The 21228-nt window shown below is 40.7% G+C and overlaps 1 protein-coding gene and 1 non-coding gene across 2 annotated transcripts in view; one reads left to right on the top strand and one right to left on the bottom strand.

The window, feature by feature from the left end:
- Positions 1 to 21228, top strand: part of CSMD1 (CUB and Sushi multiple domains 1) — a 1869885-nt gene that overhangs the window by 1364976 nt on the left and 483681 nt on the right.
- On the bottom strand, positions 13380 to 13482 carry LOC129516241 (U6 spliceosomal RNA). Its single transcript, XR_008665723.1, has one exon. It is a non-coding gene; the product is annotated as a U6 spliceosomal RNA (small nuclear RNA).

Genomic DNA, 21228 nt, shown 5'->3' with positions numbered 1-21228 from the left:
AGCCCTGTATAGATAATATAATGATTACAATGCTCAACTACACATACATATATATGTATGTATTTCATGGAAAAATGTCTGACACCAAACTTCCGCATCTTACTATACATATGTGTGTATAAGCGTATGTATATAAATAAAGATGCAAAAATAAATTATGATTGCCACACATTTGCAAAAAAAAAACCTCAATTTGAATTTAAAGTCCTCAGAAACAAGCATATATATAGATATATATTTTAAATTTATATGCAAAATGAGTTTATCTTGATGCAGGATTCAGGAAGAAGAGCAACAATTATGTAACATCTTCAGTGAAGCAAGCTTTTACTAAGATCTTTCAGATGTGGGATTTTCAAAATGGGGCTTATGAATCCAACCTAAATCATTAAGTGCCCACACCGGGCCTCTGCCGTCTCGCCCTGCTAGACCTCAGCCTGCCTCCACACCCCGTCATTGGAGACGTGACCTTGGGAGTATTTAGATAAATCGTCAGGTAGAGCATCCAGGCTGGGGTCTTCATTTTCCACACCAGCTGTATACTCTGCTGTGTCTCTAGAATGAAATGAAAACCTCCATGTAGCTCCGCATTGAAAATTTTACCAAAGTTTCTCCCTTGGTTCTGGACCCCCACTCGCACCCCCTACGTCAGTTACCTGGCACTGCTCACTAAAGCCCCTGTTCTCCCTTCCTGTCCTGAAGCATTTCTCTACCCTCCTGGCTGAGTTCTGCGCAGGCTTTGCTCACATTTCGTGGTGCTTGCTGTGGCTCGTCTGTGGGCTCTGCGACCAGTCCTGACGGCGTCACACAGGACCTCCCTCAGCACTGCCTGCCTGCAGATTGCCCTTCCGTGACACCCAACATTTCCCATGGCTCCCCTCATCACACCAGGGGCACGGGGGTTCTTCCCCCCATGGCCCTGGCCCCCATTGCTTCATCTACCGCTCGTTAGGAGAATCCTGGCAGAGTATTTTCTCCTGAAGGTATAACGGTTGGTGTCCTCGTTTTGTTGTTGTTGTTGTTGTTGTTGTTTGTTTGTTTTTCTTTTTTTTCTGGCTACTCATGTAGAATGTTCTGTTTTCTTATGTCGGGCTCTCTTGGCATATTGTTCAAATCATGTCTGCTTCTCTTGTGGGTTTACTCTTTCCCAACATTTTCCATCTATGGATGTTCTGAAGCATTCAGTGTTCCAGTTAATGTAATTGGGCTAAGCTAACAGCCCTGACCAACTCAGTGGAACCTAGGTGCTTCCTCCCATTGGCTGTTTCTACCGACTGGACAGTTAGTCTTTCGCCTGAACACAATGTTGAGTTTGCTGTGGGAGTCGTCGCTTCAGGTTCTCATCGTGGCAGCAGCTGTGGGCTACTTAGTCCTCCCTGTTTTCTATTCTGGGTCCTTCCGTTCCTTGGACCTGCCTTCACCTCCACATGGGGTCACTGCAGCAGCAAGCTCCCTGCCCTCCCAGCTCTGACCCTTCTCAGACTCCAGTCTGGTTTGCTCCAGCTGTCGTCGTCTTCAACCCAACTGTGTTTCCAGCAAATACCTGCCAATACTGTTACTGCACCCAATTCAAACTTCATATTAAACTAGTCAGAATAGTTTTCAAGGTGTTTCCTATCATTTTCAATATGTACCTTTCTTCTTCTCTTCTTTCTCTTCCCCCTCCTCCTCCTTCTCCTCCTCCTCCTCCTCCTCCTTCTTTTTTCTCTTCCTCATCTTTCAAAATGTAAAACTTGAGCAACATTATTTTAGAATACAATCACCAGGGCAGCCCGGGTGGCTCAGCAGTTTAGCGCCTGCCTTTGGCCCAGGGCATGACCCCGGGATCCTGGGATCAAGTCCCACCTCAGGCTCCCTGCATGGACCCTGCTTCTCCCCCTGCCTGTATCTCTGCCTCTTTCTCCCTTTCTGTGTCTCTCATGAGTAAATAAATAAAATCTTAAAAAAAAAAGAATACAATCACCAGAGGTTACCATGGCACAATTGAACTGAAAAATGAAATTTATTATAACAATGACATTCAATCATCAGAGTCAACATATTAAGATTATATATCTAATTTTTGTTTATTCAAAGTCATCATATGCATTTCTGCAGAGCTTTTTTTTTCTAGGTCTATTGAGGTATATTTAGCAAAAAAATTTATAGGTTTAAAGTATAAAACATGATGTTTCAATATATATAAACATTGTAAAGTGATTACCACGATCAAACTGAGTGACATATATATAACCTCATATAGTTACCTTTTCTTTTAAGCTAATTGAGTTACCTTAATTATGGGAGCAAATAAGATCTACCCTCTTGGCAAGTTTCAAGTGTACAACACAGTATCATTGCCACGGTCACAGTGCTATACAGGAAATCTCCAGAATTATTCATCTTGCATAACACAAGTTTGTGCCCTTTGACCAATATTTCCACATTTCCCTCACTTCGCCTGCCTTTCTTCTTTTCAGGCTTTTCCTTTCATTGTTCATTGTTCTTCTGTACTAAAATATTATCCTCATTCCCGCCTCAAGTTGTTTCTCTCATAAAGAATACTTCATGTCTATCCTCTGTCTTTCTGTATTTTATCTATTCTATGAAAAGCATTGACCTAGATGAGAGTTAGATACAGTAGTAAAGAATTCATAATGCAACCCTTAAGAAAGGGTATGCATACTATCATTCTAAATTATAAATGTACATTTCAGTTTTCAAAAAATAAAAAAGAAAGTAAATGTCATCCAAATTCTATATTTAATATATGAACAAATTAAATTCTACTCTTTCTCTTCCCCACTATATAGGAATGTGATTTTCTGTGAATATATAAATTTGGGTATTGTTTATATATGCATATAAATAAATATATATATGTACACACACATACACACATATAATGAAAATACAAATATTATTAATGTCCTTATTGTTTTCATTTAATAAAACATGAACATTTCTCTAGATCTATTTATCTACATCTACTTTATTCCCTTTAATATCTTCGGAATATCCGTAAGTATGGGTATACGAAAACTTGTTCAGTCATTCCATGTTCATAGATGTTCCAGTTATTTCCAAAATGTTGTTCTCATAAGCAATGCTGCAATGGACATCATTATTACTGTTATGGGTCCAATAAAGTCCGGGTCATAATTGTTGATTACTCAAAGTCAGTATCACAGTAACAACCTTGCCTTCCCCATTAGCTTCCTATTGTCTCGGTTGCTATGGATATCCTGCCTCTATGGTATTGTCATTTTTGATGCATCTTGTCTCTCTGGCAAATTCTCATAATTGTAAAGAAACTAAGGCACTAAGCGAACATAAGATTAGGTTATGAATCAGCTATCTGTGTCACATACTTTGTGTTTTATAAAGTCATTTATCTGAAGAGGCAATTAATGACCTCCCAAATTAAAATAAAAATCTCGGAAGAGAAAGTGACTAGTATACTCATATTTCAGCAAGCTTGTGATGATGGCATATACCTGTGAATCTGAAATACTGCTATGTTAGTACAGGGCCTTTTAAAGTACATTCTCATGTATCCATAAATTAATATTACATTGCATTTAGCCTGACCTTCTACTCACTGATGAAAGGCATTCAGAGTAGGTACTTTTTTTTTTCCTTTCCATAATTTATTGGTTGGTTGGTTTGTTGGTTGTCTGGTTGGTTTTAGGAGTCATATATATCTATTTTACTTGAATATATTCAATTCTTTACCGTCCATCTTTAAAATCACTTCAGATGAGGGGACACCCGGATGGCTCAGTCAGTTAAGCATCTCACTCTTGATTTTGGATCAGATCATGATCTCAGAGCTGTGAGATCAAGCCCTGTAGACCTCTGCACTCAGCAGGAGTCTCCTTGAGATTCTCTCTATCTCCCTCTGCCCCATCCCACTGCTCAATCTCTTGCTCTCTCTCTCTCTGTCTTTCAAATAAATAAATCTAAAAAAAAAATCACTTCACATGATATATAGTAAAAGGCATGTCTATAGGACATAAACTACTTCAGGAATGGTAACCATCTTCTGTGCTGTCTTCAATAAAGCATACATTTTTTTCCTCCACTAATTTCAAGAAATAAAAATCATCAATTTCCATTTAAAATAAGTAAATCATTTTACAATTTTATTAATTGTAAATACAATAGATTTTTAAAATTAATGAAAAATCTCTATTGATGCATACAATGGAATTACTTTTTATGCATATTAAATTCAAATGGAGTAAAATTACAGCTTACATAGATCATCTGATCCTCTAAAACAGCAGGCACATGAGGATTATACGAGTGGAATATGTTAATGTAAATATTCTCGCATCAGAATGGATCTGTACTTGAATCCTCTTAAATTATGAAATGTCATGTTTTAGCATGCACATGTCTCCCTGCTTCCTTTTATTTTACTAGGGTTAAACCTCTTCTGAAGATATTTGCAGTCTACTAGAAAAGTTTCTAGATACATAAAGAAAAGTTACCACAGTTTAGAGGGACCTTTATAACTGTCTAAAAATGCTCTTTATGAAAAGTTGTTTTTGAGGTGTGATGGGTGGCTCAGTCAGTTAAGTGTTGGCTCTTCGTTTGGGCTCATGTTGGGACCTCATGGGTTGTGAGATTGAGCCCCATGTCAGGCTCCCTGTTCTGTGGGGAATCTGCTTCAAGATTCTCTCCCTCTGCCCCTCCCCATGGCTCATTCTCTCTCTCTCTCTCTCTCTCTCTCCCTCTCTCTCTCTCTCTCTCTCTCTCAAATAAGTAAATAAATCTTCTAAAAACATAAAAAAATAAAAAGACATTTTTGAGAACCCTTTAATTTGGCATATACTACTTCATTCAAAATGTAGTAGAGATGTAAGCTTCTTGAATTTGCAAAATATACCAAAACTACAAGTCTGTGAGCTGACCTCAGTTTAAAAAAAAAAAAAAAAACACTTGTACCATATAAATGATAAATACAGTTTTCATGCTTTGCATCAATATTTTTTTTTGTTTCCAGTAATTTTCTACCCTTCCTTCGAAATGATAAGGCTTTTTCCCTGTGGATAGCCCTGCCTCCCTGGGGAAACCACAACTCTATGTCTTGGCAATTGGAAGGGATTCCAGTGTGCCTATAAAGCTGCTCTTTCCACAGGTGCTTCCCCATTCCTACCAGCACTTCAGAACATGAGTTCACAAGATCCCCTTCCTTGTATTCAAACCTTTGCCATGAAACATCTTTCCCATTTTAGACTTTTAGACTTGGCCTGGCACTGTCTCTGTGGGATTGAAGTCTTCAGGCCCAACAATGGCTAGCCTCACCCTTCAGCATCTGAAACCATGTCCTGAATTTGGAAAGTGGACTGGCATGAGGCACCTGTGCACATGCTCACATGGCAGAGAGTGTCAGATCCATGTGGCCACTGGCTTGAGTACGGGGGGAGGTCATGCACTAGGGCGAATAATCCTTGGCACCAGTCACAACTATAGACTTAGAATAACAAACCACAGTGTGGTTTAGTATCAACCTGAGCTGTGAATAGCAAAACATATTATCAAAAGTCCTTTTATCACGATTATTAAACAAATCTAAAAACAATTTACCAATACTAAAGTCATGAATAGGAAATAAAGGGTGACACAAAAGCTGCCTGTTCAGCAAAATCCATTTTGTTCTCCCAGGTTCCCAGAGGGCAGAGTATTTCACCTCAACCAGAGCATCCTAGATCACTTGACCACTACATCCACCCAAAGGCTTAAAGCCAATCGGTTTTCAGGCTCACAAATTTTAAGATGTAGTTTGGCTTATAATACATATTTATTCATTTGAATGTCCAAATATCTCGAGGATGGGAGTAGTGAGAGACACTAAAACAGAAAAAAAAAGATATTCGCTAATATTGCTTGAGAAATGAACAGGTTTTAGGAATAGAAATTATGTTTACTATTTACTGAATCCTTAATCTATGTCATAGGCTCTGTAATTAATGTTTTTTTTTTCTTATAGGTGAGGAAACTGATTCACAAAGAGGTAAAGTCTACCTCCTTAACCACTATGCAGCCCTACAAGTAGAGTGAGACGGGTGTTTAAATTAGGAACAGGTCCATCCTGACAGGTGTCCGGAGCGTCCTAAGAGACAGGTCTCTCTGTGTTTACACCGAGAAGCGAGTAGTGATGTAAGGAGGGGATCGGGGGTATGATGATATCCTGCAGTTCTAACAAGGGAAGCAGAGATTTGCAACATCTGCACATGTACTAGGTGTACCCTCTTTATTTGCTTATTTGCTCATCACTTATTTGCAACATTCATGGAGAGTCTGCATGTCAACTGTCTGGGGGTAGGGTTGCAGTGGTGCTCAGGACAGGGACTGATGGTAGCCACAAAAAGCAAACAAACAAGCAAATTAACCAATAAAATTGAGCAAAGGGACAGAGGTTGCTGAAGGTCAAGGTCGTGGATGTTAGATGTGATGTATCCATGCAGGGCTGTCTCCTGAGCTGAGCCCTGGAAGATGTGGGGTTGGAGGAAGGAGAGGGGAGGATAGTGTAGGCACTACAAGGTCCTGTGGTAGGAGTGTATTTGACATAAATGAGGAGCAACAGAAAAGCCAGTGTGGCTGGATTGAATGGGCGAGGGCAGAAGTGATGGGTGGTAAGGTTTGGGACACATTCTAAAGGAAGAGACTTCAGAAGACTTGCTGATGCTTAGATATGGGAAAGAAAAGAACCAGAATAATAAAACATGACCCCCAGGCTTAGGGAGGGATTGGGTATCTGGAAGGATGGTCTTGCTGTTGCATCTCATGGTTTCACTGGATACCTTCATGCCTTTTCTCTCATATTCTTCTATCTAGCCTTTTACCGAGAACTCCTTCCAACCAAAATAAGGAAAATTATAGTGAAATGTAAGAATGAGAGCATTTAAATAACCTCAGAAACATGTATCGACTCCCTATATCCAGGTTTAAGAAATCTGCTTACTTCACCTGTGTGCCTTTTTCCTTCGGGAAATGCAGTCGGTCCTTTATTTATGTATTCAGTGTGTTCAGGCCCGGGTGGTGCAAGGCCTGGTTCTCACCCTCAGAGACCGCAGGACCTAGAACAGGGGTTAGCAAACCTTCCCCCACCGAGGACGACATAGTACACGTCGTGGCTTCTCAGGCCGTGCACCGTCTCGGCCATACTTGCTTTGTGTTTCTCCCACAGCTCTTTAAAGAACATAGAAACCACTGCTAGGGGGCCACAGGGAACCTGGCACAGGCTGGATTTGGCGCGTGGACTGCAGCTTGCAGACCCCTGGCCTAGGAGGAAAGCAGAGACGTAGGCAGGCCGGGGAGCAGAGGGAGGGGTGGAGACACCCTCAGGACATCAGATCTCCCCTGGGAAGATGAGGAAGCAGCGCTCAGGTCCACAGGGAAGGGTCTGGAAGGGCAGATATCGCCCCAGGCTGGATGACACCCGACTGGGGCTCCCGGGAATGCTGGCACTGGCAGGCATGCCTGCCCTCCTAACAAGGGGACATGTGAAGAGTGAGGAGCCAGGAGAGGATGTCAGGCACGGGAAGAACTCCATCAGTTATTATTATTGTTGTTATTATTATTGTCTGGTGGAGCATAGGGGAAGAAGTGTGTCATAGGAGGGGTGGGGAGCCCTTCTCAGTCTCACCCTGGAGGGAGAGTTGGTGATTTCCAGCCACAGGGCCTCCAGCACCCCTGGGTGGAGGACAGCTCCCGGGTGGCTGTGAGGCATTGATGGGCGCGTTCCTCAGGGGACGCGTGGTGTTGGCTGTGTGCCTCTTCTTCCTGGCCAGCCTAGGGGAGGGGCCTATTCTTTTGGGGTGGTTCTCCCTCTGAACAGAGAATATAAAATCATTTTCCATCTTGTCTTTAATGTTCCTTTTTTTAAAAAAAAAAAACAACCTTCATCAACTAGGCCACAGAGTTATCACAAATTTCTATTGTAAAAGATGCTAAGGAGACGTGCTATGTGGCATAATAGCATTTGTCACAGTAATTTTCTGTCTTTAGAACAAAACAAAAAACTCAACTTTTTGTCAAACTCTATAAAAGAAAATGAGGGAAATCTTTGTTTATATTTCTCAAGCTTACTTTTATTATCATCATAAACGTTAAACACCTGCAAGAAAAACCTAGTACGTTTCTTTTAAGTAACTGGCTTAAGGCAAAATAGAATGCTTTTCTTTCATAAAGGTAAGCTTGGTGGATTTGACTTAAATAAAAGTAGTACATATATTTAAATTATGTTATTCACAAACTCAAGTTTATTAATAATGTGAAATAGTGAAGTTACTATCTAACTAGTAAGTCAGCAAGAATAGAAATGGAGCCTAAAGTACAATTTTGTACAAGATTTAAAAAAAACTATTTTCTTATTGCATGATATGATCAAGCACGGATACAAGGATGACAGTAGAGAAATATATGCAGCTGTTGGCCTCCTGCTCTCTTACAGATCTAGATACACCTAACAAGTAGGGATTTTATAAGTACAAACACAAAAATCAAGTGTATCTCTTTCATGTGAAAATTGTGCTTCTTTGCTGCACAGTATTATGTTCTCAGTTTAAAACTTATCTAAACTGGAAAAAAAAAACTTATCTAAACTGGCACTTGACGGGATGAGCACTGGGTGTTATTCTGTATGTTGGCAAATTGAACACGAATAAAAAATAAATTTATTATTAAAAAAATAAATAAAACTTATCTAAGCACACATGAGATTCATTTTTTACTGAAAGGAGAGTGTCTGTCTTCATTCCTGATGCTTGAAAACAAGAAGCTTGCTCACACTTGTCAGAAATTCACATTGCAGCCAAGGGCCCCTGCTTTCTTAGACACGGCTGGATATTCCTGTCTCGCACCCCAAGAACCCGGGCAGGGGCAAGGGTACCAGGCCGCAGCTCCGCGCCCTGCTCCTCCTCTTCCTTCAAAGTCCCGCGCTCCAGCTGAACGGAGGTTCAGAGACCGGGTTCCTCACCCTCCCGCCCACTTCTGCGAACAGGGGGAAACACTAGTCCGTCCCATTCTGCAGCTCTTCCGAGGAGGTTTGAAAAATACGGGAGGTGTCTGAAAGCCTTCCCTGTCCTAAACCCCAGCAGCCCTGGAAACGGTTCAGGATTTTCCTTTGCAACCTGGTTTCTCCAATGTTCCAACTGCCTTTTAAATTCAATAATATTACCACTTAAAACCCAATCCCTTTCTCCACGGGGCTGAGAAAACCTCTTTAACAGGTTCACTTGATGAAAAATGACCGATAACACTCACTTCTGCATCTTTCCATAATGCTCTTTGCCTTGGAATATTCTGAAACTTTATCTTACAAAGTTCATAATTTCTTAGAGCATCGTTCAAAAGCTTTTCACCAAGTAACTTGCTGTGAAGCAAATAACGCGTTGTGACAACAAATAGGGTTTTTTTGTTTGTTTGTTTTTGTTTGTTGTTGGTTTCAGCGACAAGGAGGTCAACAATTGACGGTGTCTGTACAGATGCTAATACCGTTTCTCCAGGATCTTTTGTTTCTGGACAGAGAAACAAATCATGAAATACATCTTGGTCTTTGCCTTTTTAAAGCACCGACTTATAGCAGAAAGTTTTTTTTTTTCTTAAATTTCTACCAACATTTTTTTAAAGATTTTATTTATTTATTCATAGAGACACAGAGAGAGAGAGAGAGAGAGAGAGAGACAGAGAGAGAGACAGAGAGAGAGACAGAGAGAGACAGAGACACAGGCAGAGGGAGAAACAGGCTCAATGCAGAGAGCCTGATGTGGGACTCGATCCCGGGTCTCCAGGATCATGCCCTGGGCTGCAGGCAGCGCTAAACCGCTGCGCCACCAGGGCTACCCTTTACCACCATTTTTGTGAGATCTTTTCACTGTTACCTTGACGGAAAAATTGTTTCATAGAACAGGGACGCGTCATCAGTGTGTTGAGTGATCCTGCGGGGAGCAGATCTATTCCCGCTCATCGTGCTGCATCGTATCTGGGAATTCTCACTGTACACCCACTCCAAGTTTTCATGCCACGTTACTGAAGTTTCACCAACTGTGTGACTTTACCTTTTCTGGTCAATAAATTCTGCCTCTAAGTGACTGGCTTCCTGAGCCTTTTCACAAGTGTGACTTCTTGCTTCTCAGCAAAAGCTTTACTCTATTTTCGATTCCAGTAGTTGCTTAAAATAATCAGCACCATTACACGTTGAGTGACTGTGATTTGCAGTTAAGTGTCTTCAATTTCACCCGAGCCTGCGCTGCGTTTGTAAGTTGTCTTCCACTTGTGATGCACAGTGAACGGGAGAACTTCGATTTCCCATGTAAAACCCACAAGTGGCTTTCATGGGAACAACAGAATTCCTTTTGTGTTGCGTGTGACCTTAGTGCAGTGAGATGATTCAGAAGATTGTAATTCTTTATCACTAGCCTTATCAGAATTGCCTGTACACCTAGAAAACTCTTGCGCTTCACACCCCATCTTTAGAAATTGCCACGTTGGTCCATTGGGGATGCGTGCCTGACATCGGTAGTGATAAAGCATAAAACCACAGGGCACCACACACCATGAAATAAGCAGATCGTGAAAATATAAAAACGTCCCAGTGGCCCTCTGCACAAGTCACACTTTACAGTCTATACAGCAGCATCAATGTGTGAGGCCAGTTGGGTGAAGGTGCATAAATTTTTTTTCTTTACAATGAAATTTTTGTGTTATTAATTTATTGCAAAATGGATCTTATTACCTTTATAAGCCACTCAGCCACTTAAGGGAAATTTGGGGCGATGATTTGGGAAGGAAGGGGACAGCATCAATACAGCTCTCGGTTTACCAGCACCCTCCCAGCCTCACGTCGGAAATCACGAATAGATCCGGCCAAATGAAGAGAGCCTCACTCTGTGCTCATCTGGGGGCACTTCCACTTACAGAATCACTAATGGATCTCTCAGTCTTTTCATCACCGGGAGCATTAGCAGCATGTAGTAGGTGAAGTTCAAAACAGCAGAATCACAGAGCCACCTCCTGTGCTTGCCAATTAAGGAAACCCGGGTATTGAACAGTTCCAAGCTAGATATGTTGGTGATTCAGATGAATTAAGTGAGAGTCAAAAGGAAGATATAGATTTGAGAGTTATTTAGAAGGTGAAACTAATAGGATGCTGCAGGTGGGAGTCGGAGGGAGAGATTGTTTCTTCAGACATTTCTTTGAGGGCCCACAAGTGCCTTTGTAAAATATATACATATACATATAATTTATATATATAATTATATATAATAGATAATATATTATAATATATATATAATATAATATAATATATATAATATATTTATATGATTATATGTATGAATTATTGTGTATATATATATATATATATATATATATATATATATAAATTCGATAGTATGAAATATATTTACTCTGTAGCAGAAGTACTAGGTTTCTCCTGGCCCCCACTGGCGCAGAGCTACCATTTTGGCCACCACAAAACAGAGCTCCTCCTTTGCCTGAAACTGGGAATTCCCAGCCCCTGATTCCAGAATCCCATCAGTCTTTTGTTTCTGAATCTAGGGGGGCTCCTTATCAAGAAATAAAGCACCTTACTCATAACTGAACAATGGCATACATATGGAAGTTTAGGGGAAAATGTTGGGCTGCTTCTTGGAATTAAAATTTCTTGAGGCATTTCCCATTAAAACCAAGGAATATGTTTTCCATGAGAAGCAGGTGTGTGCGCAGTATAGAAAGCACGACTGGGAATGCTGCATGGGTCCAGTATGCCCCAGTGAGTCGTATATGAATTACAACACCCTGCGAGGACCAGTCCGGGCACCCAGCCCTAGCTGAGTGTTGATTCTATGGAAAAATTAATTCCAACTTTCTAGAGGCCAATTTGTAGTCACATGTTGAATTGAAAGCCATTAAAATCTGAGACTACCTGTATTTTAATCAGAAAACAAGATCATCTAATAAGCAAAATTTTTGATCAAAATATAAAAGACTTCTAGTTCTCTTTTCTAGGAGTCTGCTTTTCTGGTTTTGGTATCAGGTTGTTGGCCTCATACAGTGAGTTTAAGAGTCTTTTCTCCTCTTTAGTTTTTTGGAAGAGTTTCAGTCAGATTCATGTTAATTCTTCTTTCAACATTTGGTAAAATTTACCAGTGAGGCCATCTGTCCTGGTCTTTTCTTTGTTGGGAGATTTTGGATTCCTGATTCAGTATCCTGCTAATATCAATTGGTTAAGTTTTCAATTTCTTCCTGATTCAGTCTTCTAAATTGCAGAATTCTATGTATTTTCCATTTCTTCTAGGTTGTCCAGCTTCTACTGTATAATTGTTCATAGTAACCTTTTACAATCCTCTGTATCTATGAGGCATCAGTTGTAATTTCCCTTCTTGCATTTGTAATTTTTTTTTAATTTGAGTCTTTTCTTTCTTCCCTTGGTGAGCCTAGCTAGGGGTTTGTCAGCTTATCGTTTCAAAGAACCAACTCTTGGTTTGGTTAATGTTTTCTACTCTTTTCCTGTTCTCTATTTCATTTATCTCTGTGCTTTAAATAATCTTTATTATTTCTTCCTCCACTAAATTTGGGCTCAGTTTGTTCTCCTGGGAGTACCTTTACATGTAACTCCCTTCCTTTCTCTTGCTGACTTTTGACAGTATAATTATAATGTGTCTTGGGGTAACCCTATTCAAGTGCAACCTTGTTGGGGTCCATTGGGCCTCGTGGATCTACATATACATTTATCTCTTCAGGTTCAGGAAGCTTTTGGCCATTATTGCTCTTTATATACTTTCTGGCCCATTCTCTTTCTTTTCCCTTGGAATTTCCATGTGTATAATTTTTTCTTCTTCTTCGAATTAAAATTTCTTGAGGCATTTACCATTAAAACCAAGGAGAGGGCAGCCCGGGTGGCTCAGCGGTTTAGCGTTGCCTTCAGCCCAGGGCATGATCCTGGAGACCGGGGATCGAGTCCCACGTTGGGCTCCCTGCATGGAGCCTTCTTCTCCCTCTGCCTGTGTCTCTGCCTCTCTCTCTCTCTCTCTCTCTCTCTCTCTCTCTCACAAATAAATAAAATCTTAAAAAACAAAAACAAAAACAAAACAAGGAGTTTGCTTGGTTTAATGGTTCAATTATGTGTTCCATAATTTCAATAGGCTTTCTTTGCTCTTTTTCATCTTTTATCTTTTTCTTCCTCTGATTGGATGATTTCCAGTGCCCTATCCTTCAACTTGCTGACTGTTTCTTCACATGGTCAAGTCTACTTCCAAAATGATTGAATTCTTTATATCAATTATTGTACATTTCAACTGTAGAAGTTTTTGTTTGTTTCTCTGTTTGTTTTGATGATTGGTAGTTTCTTCTAGCTTCTCATCAAACTACTTGTTTTTGTTCATAAAGAGAATATAGAACATTTCATGGATGTGCTTGTCATCTTTGTTCAGGGACCATGCTAGTCTTTTCTTGGTTATTCCAATTTTAATAAATGTGCTGCTAAAGCATGCACAAAATGTATTAAAATACAACATATTGAGATGATAAATTAAGCCTACATGCACGCACACACACACACACGCACACATATATGCTCTCTCTCATTCTATATAACTCCCCGTTGTTTGGGCACCTGGGTGGCTCAGTTGCTTAAGTGTTGACTCTTGGTTTCACCACAGGTCATGATCTCGGAGTCATGAGGTTGACCCTGTGTAGGGCTCCATGCTGAGCAGGGAGTCTGCTTGAAGATTCTCTTCCTCTGCACACCCCCTTCCTCACTCATGATACACACACACTCTCTCAAACAAATAAATCTTCCAATAAAAAATAACTCTCCATTGTTTAAATAAGTTGTCTTCTAATTAAGGAATACAGCTATGTAGTCTTTTCTGCCAGGACGGTTTAAATATTATGTTGTTAAATGTGAGACTAATCCATTTTGACTAATAAATTCATGAGAATATATTTTTTCTGAGAAAAGTGGCTATTTATGTTTTATAGATTTTTCTTTGTAAAAAGACTATTAAATATCAGAAAAAAAACTATAATTTTACTTAAGAATCACAGAATACTAAGAACAAAAGGCACTTGAGAATCCTTATGACCAGCTTACTCATTAAAATTAAAAAAAAAAAATCTCACGGGGGACCTGGATATAGCAGTGGGTTAAGGTCTGACTTTTGGTTTCAGCCCAGGTCACAATCACTGGATCATGAGGTGGAGGAGCCGTGCACTGGGCTCTGCACTCAGCACAGAGTCTGCTTTAGACTCTCTTTGTCCCTCATTACCAGCCCTTGCTCTCTTTTCCTCTTGCTCAAATAAATAAATCATAAAAAATATAAAAAAGCACACATAAAAATTAACATTTATGTACACATACACACACATACATTATTTTATCTCCTACTTAGTGCTAAGAATGGGGCCATTCACTATAGCAGATTACAAATAACAAGTCAGAGATAATTTAGTAGGGTTTGTTATATGTTAAGGTCTAAACATAGATCATTTTCACAAAATAGTATATTTTGAAATTAATTTTATTGATTTATTATTTACTTATTTATTGAAGTAAACTTTATACTACCCTGATAAATTTCTCTGAGGGAGAAAAAAAAAACAGAAGGATCAAGGTGACATATGACAGTGAAGAGAAGTAAGGTATTTTAAAAACTTTTAGATTCTATATAAAGTGATACTTATTCACAAAGATATCCATATTTATATTTTACTAACTAGAGGTGTAGGACATCTTGGACTAATACATTTCTGGAATCCCCTTCTTACAATTGTTTCTTTCTCTTTAGGGGGGAAAAAACTATATTAAAAGTTGGCTTTATTACCTATGTCCAAGCCTTCCCTGGTCCTCCTTGCTCCCATCTCAGTCAAGGTTCTGCTCTTCCCCCACACTGCACCAAACTGGCTCTAGGGAGGTCCACAGTCTCTGGCCAGGGAGTCAGATTTGCTGGCCCATACCCAGTCATACACCTTGACCTGTCCTTAGCCCTTGACACAGCTGATCATGCCTTCCTCTCTGAACACCGCCTTCACTGCCGACTTAGACACCCCTTGTTGGTTCTCCTCCTGACTCTCTTGCCTCCTCAGTGCCTTCACTGATGCCACTTGGCGTCCTTCACCCTTGAATGTTGCACAACTCAGGGTCTGCTCTTTTCCCATCGAAATTCATTCTATCTTATAGGTTGAAATACGATAATCTATAGGTGGACCTCTTGCAAAAATTTCTCGAGTCAGATGACTCCTCTGAACTCCACGTGCATACATCTGATTGTCTATTTGACATCTCTACTTGTATGTTCAATAGGCATTTCAAACGTAATGTGTCCAAAACAGGCCTAGATTTTCTCTCCAAAACCTGTTTCTGCTATTTTCTTCTTGGAAAATGGCAATTTCTCTCTTTCAGCTATTTAGGCTAAAACACTTAATAGCTATTTTTAACTCTACTTTCTCTCTCATACCCCGCATCTGTCAGCAAATGCATAGAGATACTCTACCCATCATAGCCAGTGTCCACCTTTCCACCACTTCTTTTGTTAATCACAACAGAGGTCTCAGCGACCCTCATGCTTGCACAAAGTATTGCAGTTCTCTCATAACTTATTTTCTTACTTCTGTTTTTGCCCCTGTTCAGTTTATGCTCCACACAGAAACTGGAGTAATTCTTTTAAAAGTTACTGTACATCACTCTTCTGCTCGAAACCCTCTAGCGACTTGTCATCTGTCTCGGTAAAAAAATCAAAAGTTCTAATGATGTTCTTCAAGGCTCTGCATAAACTTCCCCCATCATTCCTTGATCTCATGCCCTGATGCTCCAGCACCACACTGCCCCAGCTCATCAGTGTCCTTGCAGTTTCTCAAACATACAAAGCACACTCTACCTCAGTGCTTTTGCCTTCTCTGTCTGAAATGATCTTCGGATGCGCTTACTGGCCATGTGCTGTCGGTCTGTGTGAAGCCTTGTCTGGGAGCAAACACCTCCTTTCTCCTATATCCATTACACTGGATTGGTGTTTATCCCTGGTCCGGCCACCAAGGAACGTGCAAACAGTCATTGATTTGTTTGTTGGTTCTGACTCTGCCCTACAAGGCAAGTAAGGGCAGGGCTGTGTCTGTTTCACTCACTATCGTACAACCAATCCACGAACTTTGTCTAGTTCATAGCAGATGCTCAAAAGTACTTGTGGAATGAACCATAATGGAATACTTACCTTCAGAGTTGTGAGGGTAAAAATAAAGCTGAGAACTGAGGTGACTGATTTATTTTACTTAAACATAATGTCTTCCAGGTCCATCCATGTTGTTGCAAATGGCAGGATTTCCTTCCCTTAAGGCTAAATAATATTTTGTTGTATGGATAGACTGTGTCGTCTTTACTCATTCATATGCCCATGCATATGAATGGGTTGTTTCCATATATTAGCTATTGTGAATAATGCATGATTCCTCTTACATGAGGCATTTAATATAATCAAAAGTATAGAAATAGACAATATGGTGATTATTATGGATTGGGGGAGGATGACATGGATAGTTCTTGTTCAATGGGTATAAAATTATCATTATACAAGATGAGTATGTTTCTGATATCTGCTATACAGCATAGTTCCCATAGTTAACAACAAGATATTGGGCACTTAAAAATTTATTGAAAGAGTAGATCTCAAGTTAAGTATTTTTCCTGCAAAGAAGGGGGGGGGGGTTGAGAATAAGGATACTTTTGGAGGCGATGAAAATGTTTATTACTTTGATTGCGGTGATAACAACATGAGTGCATGCATATGACCAAACTCATTAAATTTTATGTATTAATTATGTGCAGATTTTGTGTGCCAATTATATCTCAATAAGCTGAAAAAAAAAAAGAAAACTAATACTAAAGAGCTTAGACCAGTACCTGACAAATACCAGTCGATTAATAAGAACTAAGTATGGATGTTAAGGTCAGTCAGAACCCTTAGGATTAGAATGCTTCATAATGATGTAACTCTAAAGGGATTTCCATAGGAAATAAAAAAAAAAGTCTAGTTGATTTTCTTAAAAGGATGTGGGGCAAAGTAAAATAAATAATATGTGTGCACAAATGCAGAAGTAGATGATTAGGAACAAATTTCAACTTTACAAAGTGGTGTTAAAGCTGTGTCTAAAAATAAAGTTTTTGTTTTTAAAGAGATTCAGCGTATAGCACCAACGTGATGCAAAAGCTCCAGGTACTTATAACAAAAACTGTTAGTACCTAATTTAATTAACTCCCTCTGCTGTGTTGCCAAATGAGAGCATTGCTTTGTTCGTAAGTGAAATCAGGAGATATTGGTTAAAATTCAGAGCTTAATAAGCCTGAAACACTGGGGGAAGGCATTTTTTTCAAAACTAAGCTGTCATCGTGCTGCCTGCCATTCGGTTAATTTCCAAGTGTGAAACCTCTGTCTGCAGCAAACAAGTTTACAGGCAACTCAAACCAGGGAAAAGTCCATTTAGAAGAGAACACCGTATTCTGTATATTGGCAAATTGAACACCAATAAAAAATAAATTTATTATTAAAAAAAAAAGAAGAAGAGAACACCGTGCTGTACGAAGCAAGGATCACTACAGCATGGCGCTATGGTGTTTCCGATGCACATGTCAGAATGATTGAGAAGGTGGTTGCTGGGTCTAGGAACAAGGTACATAGAACAGGAGAGTTACCATCTGGGCATGAGGTGTTTTGAGGCTGATTTAAAGGAAATCACTTTCTAACAGGTTGGTGAAATTGTCCACTGGGTTCTCAAGGTAGCTTGACACAACTTGAGTTTTCCATCATTTTCTATGGGTATTTTATCTCCTTTTTCCTTTGTAATAAAGAAGGGCCAGACCCTCTTACTTTCAGAGTGTTGTCTATCTTTAATTTCATGTCACAATCCCACGCTTTATTTGGCTCATGAGTCTGTGACAAGATGACCCAACGATGAGGTACAGTGAAAGCAACTTTGAAGATTTGGGGTTCGGTAGGGCTGCTTGAATTCAGTTCGTGAGCAAGTTGCGTGGCCTCAGAGCCAGACTCTCACTGGCAGGTGGAAGGAGAGACTCTTTCCAGGAGCCGTTCATATGTGACTTATGTATGGTCCTCTTGCTATGAGTTCTGCGCTGCTTTAAGCACCGGAAATAGAGATTCGGACACACAAATATCCAGTCATTGAAACTTCTAATCTGGTGGGAAAAAAAGATGTCAGCCTGCAAACAAATAACACGCATCTTGTCAAGAAGCTAAACCCAGGGATGGAGCATAGCCTATAGGGAAGGAGCAGGGCTGTGTCACCTGTGTTAGGCATGGGGGTCTTCGGAGAGAAAGGGTGAAGGGTTAGTGATGAGCAGGCGGTGGCCTGGTGGGGAAGCTGCAGGGAGACATCAGCAAGTGCCAAAGCTCTAACCCAGAGGAGGTGGGAAGGACAGACACAGCGTTACTGCAGGGGTAGGGTGACAGACAGGTCGGGTAGGATTGTGTGAGAAGCTGCTCCCTGATGGCGGGGGGACAGCTGCCTCGAAGGCTGTGCGAAGTCTTTGGAATTTATCCTCATCGCAGGAAGGCTACTGCAGCGTTTCTGGAAGGAGGGTGCTTTGGCTAATTTGGAACCTTAGGAAGATTTCCGTGACAGCCGTGTGCAGAACCCTCTGTGGCCCCGGGCAGGAATAGACATCGTAGCATTCTAGGTGAGAGGCCACCAGGTCCCCAGTGCCAGTGGGGAGGCGTGGCGGCTCTGGGGGAGCAGGAGAGCCACTGATGCGCTGCGTGTGGCTGCGACAGATCCTCGCGGGCTTCGCTGTGGTGCTGGAGGGGATGAGGGCGGGCTGGCTGCCTATGGATGGGCTGGTACATCTATTCCAGGTGTGGATGCCATGTGGGATGCTACGTAGGCTCCGCTCAGCCCACCTCCTAATAGTTCCTTTTATACAAAGATTTTTATTTATTCATTCATGAGAGACAGAAAGAGAGGGAGGGAGAGACACAGGCAGAGGGAGAAGCAGGCTCCATGCAGGGAGCCCGATGCGGGACTCGATCCCAGGTCACAACCTGAGCCAAAGGCAGACAACCACTGAGCCCCCCAGGTGCCCCATCTCCTATTTCAAGGGAGGTTGTTAATCTAGAATTTCATGTGTGATCCTCATTTCCAAGTGTTGGCTCAGAAACTTGAAACACTCTGCTTTTTAAACTATGCAGGTAGGATTAAGCCATATGGCCACCAGTTTTGCATCATAAGCATAAAAAGTGCTTAGCACAGTGTCTCATGAACTTTTCTCTAACGAGGATATGATAAATGTCAGACTACATCATTACCCTTAGTAAATAAACAGCTTTAATGGAAGAAATACTCATTATTCTACATTCAGGAAAAATAAAAGGAACACCAATGATAAAATATGGGAGAGGAGGATGTTGAATTAATTAAGAAGCGTTTATTGAATCCCGGATATCTAACCAAGTTTGTGCCAAATGCTAATGGACGAGACATCTTTGACTGGTTACGTGTCCCTGATTTCCTGCCCTGCTGTTTCCAGCTACCCCTGCTTAGTCAAAAAATATTTTGATTCTTGATAATGTGTGAGGTGATACATGATGTGCAAACAGGAAGTGTTGTGAATTCAACCTGGAATGTGCATGAAGAAGAGGATGCTCCATAAATGTCTTGTAGGCACATGCAGTGCGCATCGTTACATCGCTGAAGCAGCTCAGCCGTCTAAAGCAAACATGTAAATAGCAGTTTTTGTTTTTGTTTTTTTAAAGATTGATACAGAGGACTTTGTCCAAGCATTTACGAACCATTGTCTTAAATTCCCGAGGAAATCATTTCAATTTTTTTTTTTTTTACATTGCACTTAGCTGATATATTATGCACGGTCAGCTTCTGGAATGAGGCAGGTGCAGTATGTGGTTTTACTGCCTGATACCTTGTGTTGTGTAAAACAGGCACACTGGGCGATAAAATATCACAGGTGTGATAGGAACATAAGCCATGTAAGAAAGAGAATTTGACTCATTGCTCCATGACGCTGCATGGGAAGGCTCTCAATAAATCCTGACTCCTGCCAAGTCAGATTTCATTTTCTCAACCTGGATTTCTCATGTGAGCTACAGAAGACAGACAACGAACGTTCGGATGCTTGTTTCCGACTCCCCCGTGGTTGGTACCTGGCCGGGAGCATTCTAGCTGCTGAAGAGGGCAATTGACCCGTGAGATATGCGGGCACCTTGAGGCAGCAGGGCTTGTCTCCCACATAACAGGAGAACAGAACATGCTCTAAGGGTAAACGATTTTTTTTTTCTTTCTTGCACTCCTCAGTGACTACATTTCTGACCACTGCCACTAGATGGTAGTGACAGTTCACGCTTCCACATTTCTGCTCTCAGCCATACTCGGTGTGGTGTTGTGAAGATGAAGATTATAAACACCATTTATTGAGTTTCTACTATGAGCCGAGCCTATTCCTCATGTTGGTCACTATCCCGTAGGGGAAATCAGGTAACCCCCATTCGTCAAAGCGGAGACATGGCTCAGAGCCCCGCACACAGCGGGCCTTGTCTGGTCTCTGTGTGCATTGCCTTCTTTCCCTTACACTTGGCAGACTCCTGAGTGATGGAGCTCCCAAACCTGCCTTATGTGTTTACCTTAAGGCCAGACGCTGCCCTTTCCAAGGATTTTATAAAGAAATTGGATAAAATACAGATACGCATCATATACACAAACTGATGAACTCAACTCATGTAGAATTTATGTTGATGCTTCCAAATGTGAGAAGCAAAGCTGCCATTCTCCGTGAACATGTGCTGGCACTCTCAGGTTCTCCCAGCCAGAGGCTGGTGCCACTGTAACAACCACAATCATATGCAACGTTCACTGAATGCTTCCTAGACACTAGACCTCATATATATATATATATATATATGTGTGTGTATGTGTGTGTGTGTGTGTGTGTGTTAATCCTGTACCCTCCCCACCAACTCCTTACCTATCCCTCTACTCCGAGCCCTCTTTGCAGAGCCAATAAAATATTCTTTATTATTTGAATATATATGGGATATATATATGTATATATATATATATCCTTGTAGGAATCATAACAGTTATGAACTCTAATAATTCCCTTTTACATGTAGGAAAAGTAAGAAGTGGAGAGACTCAGTAGCTTTTCTAGGATCTCAAACACACTGTAAGAAACACACTGGGATTCAGATCTATACTGACTTACCTAAAGCCACTGCCCTC

The sequence above is a fragment of the Nyctereutes procyonoides genome, unplaced genomic scaffold (assembly GCF_905146905.1).
Source record: "Nyctereutes procyonoides isolate TBG_1078 unplaced genomic scaffold, NYPRO_anot_genome, whole genome shotgun sequence".
In the NCBI taxonomy this organism is placed as follows: domain Eukaryota; kingdom Metazoa; phylum Chordata; class Mammalia; order Carnivora; family Canidae; genus Nyctereutes; species Nyctereutes procyonoides.
This window is presented reverse-complemented; position numbering and strand designations above follow the sequence as displayed.